This window comes from Rhinopithecus bieti, unplaced genomic scaffold (genome assembly GCF_001698545.2).
Source record: "Rhinopithecus bieti isolate Rb0 unplaced genomic scaffold, ASM169854v2 scaffold_41678, whole genome shotgun sequence".
Classification (NCBI taxonomy): Eukaryota; Metazoa; Chordata; class Mammalia; order Primates; family Cercopithecidae; genus Rhinopithecus; species Rhinopithecus bieti.
Window position 1 is genome coordinate 33832 of NW_016816817.1, and position 8481 is coordinate 42312.

The 8481-nt window shown below is 49.0% G+C and overlaps 1 pseudogene; it reads left to right on the forward strand.

Moving 5' to 3' along the window:
• The first annotated feature begins 228 nt into the window (after positions 1-228).
• Positions 229-4943, forward strand: LOC108517396 (ral-GDS-related protein-like; annotated as a pseudogene).
• Positions 4944-8481: the final 3538 nt, after the last annotated feature.

Here is an 8481-nt window from a genome sequence, read left to right on the forward strand (position 1 = left end):
ATGGAGCCCAGCAACACGTATAAACTGGGGGATTGAGGGTTCTGAAGGGCCTCTTCACTCACAAAACATGGGGGGAAATATGTGGACTCTGGCTGGGGAGAGACTAAAGGAGCCCTGGGGTTCATATGTCTTATAATTCCCATGACAAGGCTGACATCTGGGGACTTCCTCTGCAAGAGGCAAATACTGAGTTCTGTAAATGGAAACTTAGGTCCCCTGCAAATGAGAAGTGAGGCTCAGGTCACAGCTGGCCACTGAGAGACCATCCCCAGCACTGTGGCTTCCCAGCTCTCCCTGTTCTCCTCCATCTGACTTCTGCACCTACCCACCTAACCTCACGGCCAGGGGAACCAGAGCTGGAGCTTTGATGAACAAGCTGCTCACAAATCTGCCTGGAGCTGCAGTCCTGAGTGCTCAGGTGCACAGTGGTGTGCTCCAGGGCTGTTGGGAAGACAATGTCAGTGGGACACTGGGGCGCATAAGGGTCTGTACAGCCCTGCTACATGGCCAGATCTGCCCCTTCCAGGACAGCACTGATGGCTTGTGGTAGGGTGGGGCTGTCTTCTACACAGGCAGCAAAAGGCCAGGGATACAGATCCACACAAGGGTGCCCTGGAGGGTTGTGTGGGAGAAGGCCAGTCTTCTGACTCAGCTGTCCACTCCATCACCAGCACCACCTCCTCCATTTTGTTCACCTGGCCCCCTGAAAACACTTCAGTTTGCTGCCAGGCCCTGCAACGGTCATATTTCTGGATAAAGCTGGCCTTCAGGACCTTCACCTGGCCTGGACTGGACTTGGAGGACCATCAGGAAATTGTGCTAGGCCAGTTGGTGCTTCCAGAGCCCAAGGAGGCCAAGCCAAAAGGTGAGGAGGCTTGCAGTCTCGAAGACTTTCAGGGGGTTGTGTTTCGGGGCTACAATTCCCTTAAATTCCATCCAGTCATTTCTGTACTTGGAAATTCCAGTAAAAAGTGACTGGTGTGGTGACCTTTTCTCTTTTTCCAGATCCTGCTCCACCTCCTAGGCAACACGCATTATCAATGCTGGCCCTGGAGCCAGCACCACCACTGCTGGCAGACCTGCAGCCTGCTCTGGAGTCAGAGTCATGTGCAACCCTGGATGCACCAGGATATTTATGTTCAGCATCAGCACCAGCACTGGCACCATGGGAAGGGCCTCCTCCAGGAACAGTGCTGGAGCCGCAGTTAGCCCCAGAGTCCCTCTGTCCCTGTCACTGGGGTGACTTTTGGCAGTCCCGTGACATCACGACCTTCCCTCCCAGGCTGCTGGCAGAGCAGCTGACCCTCATGGATGCGGTGAGCAGCTGGGCTTTCCAGGCTGTGCCTCTGGCACCAGCTGGCTCAGACCAGCCTCTCCCTGAGGAGCGGCCAATGCCCTGGGTCCAATTTCAGCCCCACTTCTTACCAACCATGGGATCTGGATGAGTTTCCTCACCCACAAGCCTTCCCTGTCTGCATGTGGACAGCAAAGATGGGACATCACCCATGCCAGCTGCACAGTGACTGCAGACTGAATAACAGGAGATGAACAGAAAGCAGGACAGGGCAGGTTACCACTGAGGGGCAGGCAGGGCCATGGGTCACTCTTCCAGCTGCTCAGGAGCCTCACCACCCTCAGCACTTTTTAGGTACCTGATGCATACTAGATTTTATGGTAGACACCCAAACAGAGCCCAAGGTTGCAGCTGCCACAAGGAAAGTGCACCAGTAGGGAGAGAAGGAGTAGAGGGCTGATTGGGATGGGAGGAAGTAGAGACCTCAGGATGGGCAGGCCTGAGCCACCTTCTAGTTCTTGGAGTGAGGATGGCCAGGGAGAAAATGTCACTCTCACTTCCCACCCTTGTTGGGTTCTGGGCCATGATGCATTCAGGGCCGTCAGTGGGCAGAAAACCAAACGCAGGGACTCCCACATGTCTGGAGCTTTCTGAGCTCCATCTCTGTTCCTGCCAGAGACTGTGGATGACTGTGAGTTCACTTCCTGCCTGGTACTGTGGGTGACTCTGAGCTGGGGTGTGCTGTATCCGTGACACTATCCTACTCTCCCAAAGGAGCTGCTCAAGAAGGTGGAGCTCTACGAATGCATGGGCTCCATCTGGGGCCAATGACATCAGAAGGGGAGTGAGCACGTGGCACCCACAGTTTGTGCCACCATTGCACACTTCAACAGGTTCACCAACTGTGTCACCACCTCCTGCCTTGGGGAAAACAGCATGAGGGCCCAGGACAGGGCCAGGTTGGTGGAGCACTGGATCAAGGTGGCCAGGATAAGCCATGGTTGGGCCTTGGAATTCCCTCTCTAAAAATGGGGAACTGTATCTTCTCCTCCATTGGCTTTCAGGATTAGCATCTGTATCTCTAGCCTGAGCCCTGCCCATCCCCTAGGCCCTTCTTCCCAGAGCTTCCCTGACCTTGACCCCTATGGAACAGTGGTGGCTGCTCACTTCTGACCTGGGATCTTCCTTGGGTTGAACTGAAATCCTCCCAGATGAGTGACATTCACTCAGCCCCAGGTGTACCCTCCTGAGGCTCCCTGGGCCTCTGCTTCATTCAGGAAGGGAGACCTCAGAAGAGGGGGGCTGAGGCTGAAGTGGGTCTGACTTCAACTCTGGACCTCACAGCTCACTCTTCCCTCTCCAGGAGTGCCTAAGCCTCAACAACTTCTCCTCAGTGCATGCCATCGTCTCTGCTCTCTGCAGCAACCCAATACATCGGCTACACAAGACGTGGGCAGGAGTGTCCAGGTGAGGAGCTCCTTCCAGGGGAGCACCAGTGTTGACCTAGGGACGCATAGGTCTCCCCATATGCCCTCAATGACTCTGAAACATTCTTGGAGACAGGGACATTGGAGGTAGGGATGGGCTGGTGAGTGTAGTCACTAAGCTGCCCTGGACTCCTAGGCAAGGATTTCCAACTCAGGACTAAGGGTTTTTTAACCATCAGGAACAGGCTAGAGCCAACTGGAGGCTTTCAAGTATTTGTACCCAGCAGTGGAACTGTGTCCAGCTGGAAGCTAACTGTGAGCACGCAGAGGCTCATGTGAAGTAGAGATGGCCCAGGGGAGGAGGATGACAGTCCCACTCTGGTCCTCTGGAGCCCTTGTCATCAGAGGACCCCACTGGAAATGCTCACACAGGAAGCTGGGATTCACTGGGTTTTCAAACAAAAGGGATTGGAACTCACAAATCTGCCCCCTGATTGCCAAATTTACCCTTTTTTCTTTCCTCTGTCCATAGCAAAAACACAAAATATTTAAAAGAACTGTGCAAAAAAGACACTGCAGTGAAGAGGGACCTGTTGATAAAGGTACAGTGGAGTCTGGGAGATGCGGGACACTTGTTTAAGGGTCACAGAAAAGAGTGAGTTTGGAAGGGCATTGGACCCGGTGTGGAGTGGTTATTTGGTAATGTTTTGACTTACCTACAGAACGTGGACTTTAAAAATTCCCTCCAGGCCTACTTTGGGCAACCAGGAAGAGAGGTGTGGGGGTCCATGGGCACTTGGGGGCATGGGGACAGGAGGCCCTGGAAATGGGATGTGGCAATGGCTGCTGGGCTTCTGAGCGGGAGTGATGAGCTGCAGCATTAGCAGGACTCTGGCTCCCATGCTGGTCCATGCTGCTGGCATGGAGCTTCCTCCAGGCTGGGGGATGCTCATTATAGGTGGGACTTTCTTCCTTCTTCAAACTGGGAGCAATTCCTCAGGAAGCCAGGCCTCTGCTGTTGCTTCTGTATGCAGCACAACTCCATGGTCAGGGGGCCTCTGCCCACACTGGGGGAAAGAGGGAATGACAACAGAGGAAGCTCATGTGCCAGGGAGTCCAGTAGACAGCACAGCTATGGGTACTAATGGGCAACTTCAGGACAGATGTATGTGCTTGCTGGGACTCCCTGCTCTGCCCTTTGCAGACATCTGAAAATGGTCATGTCACAGGATGCTCACCAGTTAGCAGTGACACATGCTCATGACAAGTATCTGGGGGATCCATGCATTCCTAGGGGATCCTCCCTGACCAGATCTCAGAAACCTCCATGCAAATGAGAAGGCAACATGTCACCCCACCCAGGATTCTGGAAAACCCTGCCATGTCCGTCAGAGATGTCACCTCAGGAGGCCACATCCTGAGTGGAGGAAGAGAGAGTTCTGTGCACGGAACTCCCCTGGGGGATCATTGGCGAGGCCAAACCATGGATTTGGCATGGCGCAAACCCGGTTTGTGTGGCAGAGACTCCAGTGGGGCTCAGATACTCAGGTGCCACTTAACCGGGTCTCCTAAAATGCCCTGCCCCTTTCCCATCACAACTCTGTCAGGCTGAAGACCCAGACACTCAGAGACTCCAGAGAGCAAGATGGGTGGTGGTGCTGGGATGTGGGGTGAAGGCAGCTGAGACAGAACCTCCAGGAAGGGGAGGAGATTCCCTCTCTTTTTTGGTCCTGGGGAGTCACTGCCCACTCTGGGTCTCTGTTTCCTCATCTGGAAAATGAAGGGATGCTGAGCCTGTAGTGCAGGCCTCACAGGGTGGAAATGAGGTTCAAGAAAAGAAAGCAATTGGAGGGTGCTCGTGAATGGTTCTTCCTCAGAGGGATGAGGGGGAGAACAATGACAACAGCTGCTGGGAACTGATGAGCACTCAAGAGGCCCTGTGAGGTAGCTGTGGTTTCCATGGCTCTTTACAGAAGAGGAAACAGTCTCAGGGAGGCCTGGCTGCATGATTGGGTGACACACACAGGGAGTGTGGAGCTGGGCCGGTGGTATGAGCACTGTGCCAGGTGACTCACGCCAGTCCCTGGGGATCCAAGTGTGGGGTGGCTGGGGTGTAACTGGGGGAAGGGAGGAGAGCCTGACTGTCCCTGTCCCTGACACCTGGCAGGCGGGGAGCTTTAAGGTGGCCACCCAGGAGAGGAACCCCCAGAGAGCCCAGATGAGGCTGCAGAGACAGAAGAAGGTGAGTGAGACTGTGGCATGGAGGGACCGCAGGCGATCAGAGGACAGGGCTCTTTTGGCCACCAGCTGGAGACCTCCATATCAAGACAGTGAGGCCTTCCTCCCCAGCTCTGTCCTCCTATGGCCACTGGGCCTGGAAAACCTCCATTGGAGAGATCAGAGCAAGGGTCTGAAAAAGCAGAACTCAGAGTGGATGTGGGGAAGGGTAATGCTGGGACCACAGGCCCTTGTGACTTGTTAAAATTCCACCACAGTGGTAACTAGGAGTGATTGCTAGACTTGGAGGTCAGCTGGAATAGAGGAGGCAGAGAATTGGGAAAGGCACCTACCTGTTCATGCACAGATAAAGGGATAAAGAAACTGCAGTACACAAGGGAATCCTCCTCGGCAATAGAAATTCATGAATCTATGTCATCTACAGCAACGTACAGAAACCTGGAGGACATGACCTTCTATGAAATGAGCCAGGAAGAGAGAGACAAACATGGCACGATTCCATGCCAGTGAGAATGAGATCAACTTTCTCTCTAAATGACTTTATCCCCTAGAAGTAGAACGTTCCACAGTCATGAAGAGAGCCTGGGGGTTGGGGAGGCAGTGCAGGAACTGGGAAATGGATACAATGTTAACTCAGATGACAGGAATAAATTCAGCTGTTCTACTCCACAGCAGGATGTCTAGAGTTAACTGTATCCTATCTTATTTTCCAAAAAAAAGGCTAAAAAGAAGGTTTCTGAGTATTGCAACCACAGAGAACTAATAAACAACAACTACACAAGGTAACAGAAACAGTCAATGCCTTGCTTTCATCATTAAACAAGGTACAAATGCATGGACTAAACTGTCCCACTCTACTCTTTAATTGTATACCTTTACTAGAGAGCAAATTGGTTTAAGGACATAGAAATAAACAATGCTGAAGTTCATGCTAGACCACAAAATGCCCTGCATTTCCAAAGATATTTGGAGAAATCCAAACTACATTGGATGCATCATACTCTCTGATTAGAAATTTCACTCAAACTCTAGGGACCTGCTTCCACAGGGATGAGTGGAAGAGAACAGAGAACCTGAAGTAAACCCACACACCTCATACCACCTGAATTTGGATGAAATAGACAATGATGAGTAATGGGGAAAGAACTACCTTTTCAATAGTCTTGGGATAGTGGTGAGCCATAGGCAGAAGAGTAAGTAACACTAGGCCTCTACTTCTCACCATGTACCAAAGTTCACTCAGATGAATGAAAGATGTAAATGGAAGACCTCAAAGTACAAAAATCCTACAAGAGACCCTAGGAAATACGGTTCTCAACATCAGCTTTGACAAAGCATTTATATGCCTGAGACCCCCGAATGACACTGCAACAACAGCAATAATAGACATGTGGGACATAATACTCTAAACAGCTACCACACAACACAAGAAATTACCCACAGAGTAGACAGACAACATACAGGATGAGAGAAAATGTTCCCAAACTATGCACCTGACCAAGGCTCTAATGTCCAGAATCTACCTTAAAGACCTTACACAAATCAATTAGCAAAACCCCCCTAATAATTAATAGGCAATGGATATAAACACACACTTCTCGAAAGATGATGTATGAGCAACCAATACATTGAAAATATGTTCAACCTAATTGTTAGAGAAATAGAAATCAAAAGTACAATGAGATATATCTCAAGCTGGTCAGAATGGGGATTACACAGTTTGAAGAAAAAAAAGGACACTGGCAAGGCAGCAGAGAAAGGGGACACTGGTCCACTTTTAGTGAAAATGCAAAGTAGCTCAGACACCATGGAAAGCACTTCGGAGATTGCTCAAAGAACTTGAACCAGAACAACCATCTGACCCAGCAATCCCATCACTGGGGTATACACAGAGGAAAATAAATCCTTCTGTCCAAAACACACATGCACACAAACGGTCATGGCGGCAGTATTTACAATGGCAAACACGTGAAATCAGCCTAGGTACCTGTCAATAGTGGATCAGAAAAGGAAAATGTGGTACATATATACCACAAAAAACTAGGCAGGAATTAAAAGAAAAAAGAAGGAAATCATGTCCTTGGCAGCAACGTGAAAGGAGCTGGAGGCCATTATCTAAAGAGAAATAAGGAAAAGACAGAACACCAAATGCCACATGTTCTCACTTACGAGGTGGAGCTAACATTGAATACACCCTACCATAAAAGTGAAACAACAGACACTGGTGACTATCAGATGAAAAAAGAAGAAGGGATGAGGTATGTGCTGAAGACCTACCTGGTGGGTCCACCCACTGCCTGCATGATAAGGTTGCTTAGACCCTAAGTCTCAATGTCACGCAATATACCAAAGGCAGTAACTAATCTGCGTTTGTACCCTTTAGACTATAATAAACATAGAAATTATGTTAAAAAATACAAACTTAGAAGCTAAAAGCATGAATGAAAAACACAAACTTTTATAATTATCCAAACAATCTTTTATTGGCATAAACTAAGAAAATGGACAGAATGAGGAAACCAAATACTCAACCCCAATTTACATATAGTGAACACAGTTTTCAAAAGAACACCAGAAAGATGCAATGGGAAAAAAAGAGCCTGTTCAATAGATAATTTTGAGCAAACTGAATATTCACATAGAAAACACTGAAATAGGACCCTTATGTCACGCAACACAAAAATCAATGCAAAATACATTAAAGATCTAAAACTCAATTCTGAAACCACAAAACTCCTACAATAAAACATAGAAAGAAATCCATACATGTAGGCTGCTAAAGGTATTTAAAAAACGTTAAAACAAAGGAAACACTCCAAGAAAACACCCATAGACAACGTAATGGCTTGCCATTTTCACTGAAAAGCTGGGGACCCGGTTCCACAGAACAGTGGAACACATTAGAAGATCCAGATATAAACCTGCACACCTGAAGCCATCTGATATTTGAAAAAAAATCAACAAAAATAAGCAATGGAGAAAAGACTCCCTATCAGTAAGTGGTGCTGCGATAAGTGGCCAGCTAGATGTAGAAGAAATAACACTGGGCCCCATGTGTCACCATATACATAAACCAACTCAAAATGTATCAAAGATTGAAATGGAAAACACTGGGCTGGGCGCGGTGCCTCATTCCTGGAATCCAAGCACTCTGGGAGGCCAAAGCAGACAGATGACTTGAGGTCCTGGAGTTCAAGACCACCCTGGCCGACATGGTGAAGCCCCATCTCTATGAAAAAACAAAAGTTAGCTGGGCATGGTGGCATGTGCCTGTACTCACAGCTACTCAGGAGAATGAGGCAGAAGAATCACTTGAACCCAGAAGCTGGAGGGTGCAGTGAGCCGAGATCGCCCCATTGCATTCCAGCCTGTATGAGAGAGCCAGACTTGGTCTGTAAATAAATACATAAATATACAAAAATCCAATACCTGAAACTATAAAAAAAAATTCTGCATGAGAATCTAGGAAATACCCTTCTTGACAGAGGCTTTGGCAAAACATTTATATGTCAAGTCCCCAAG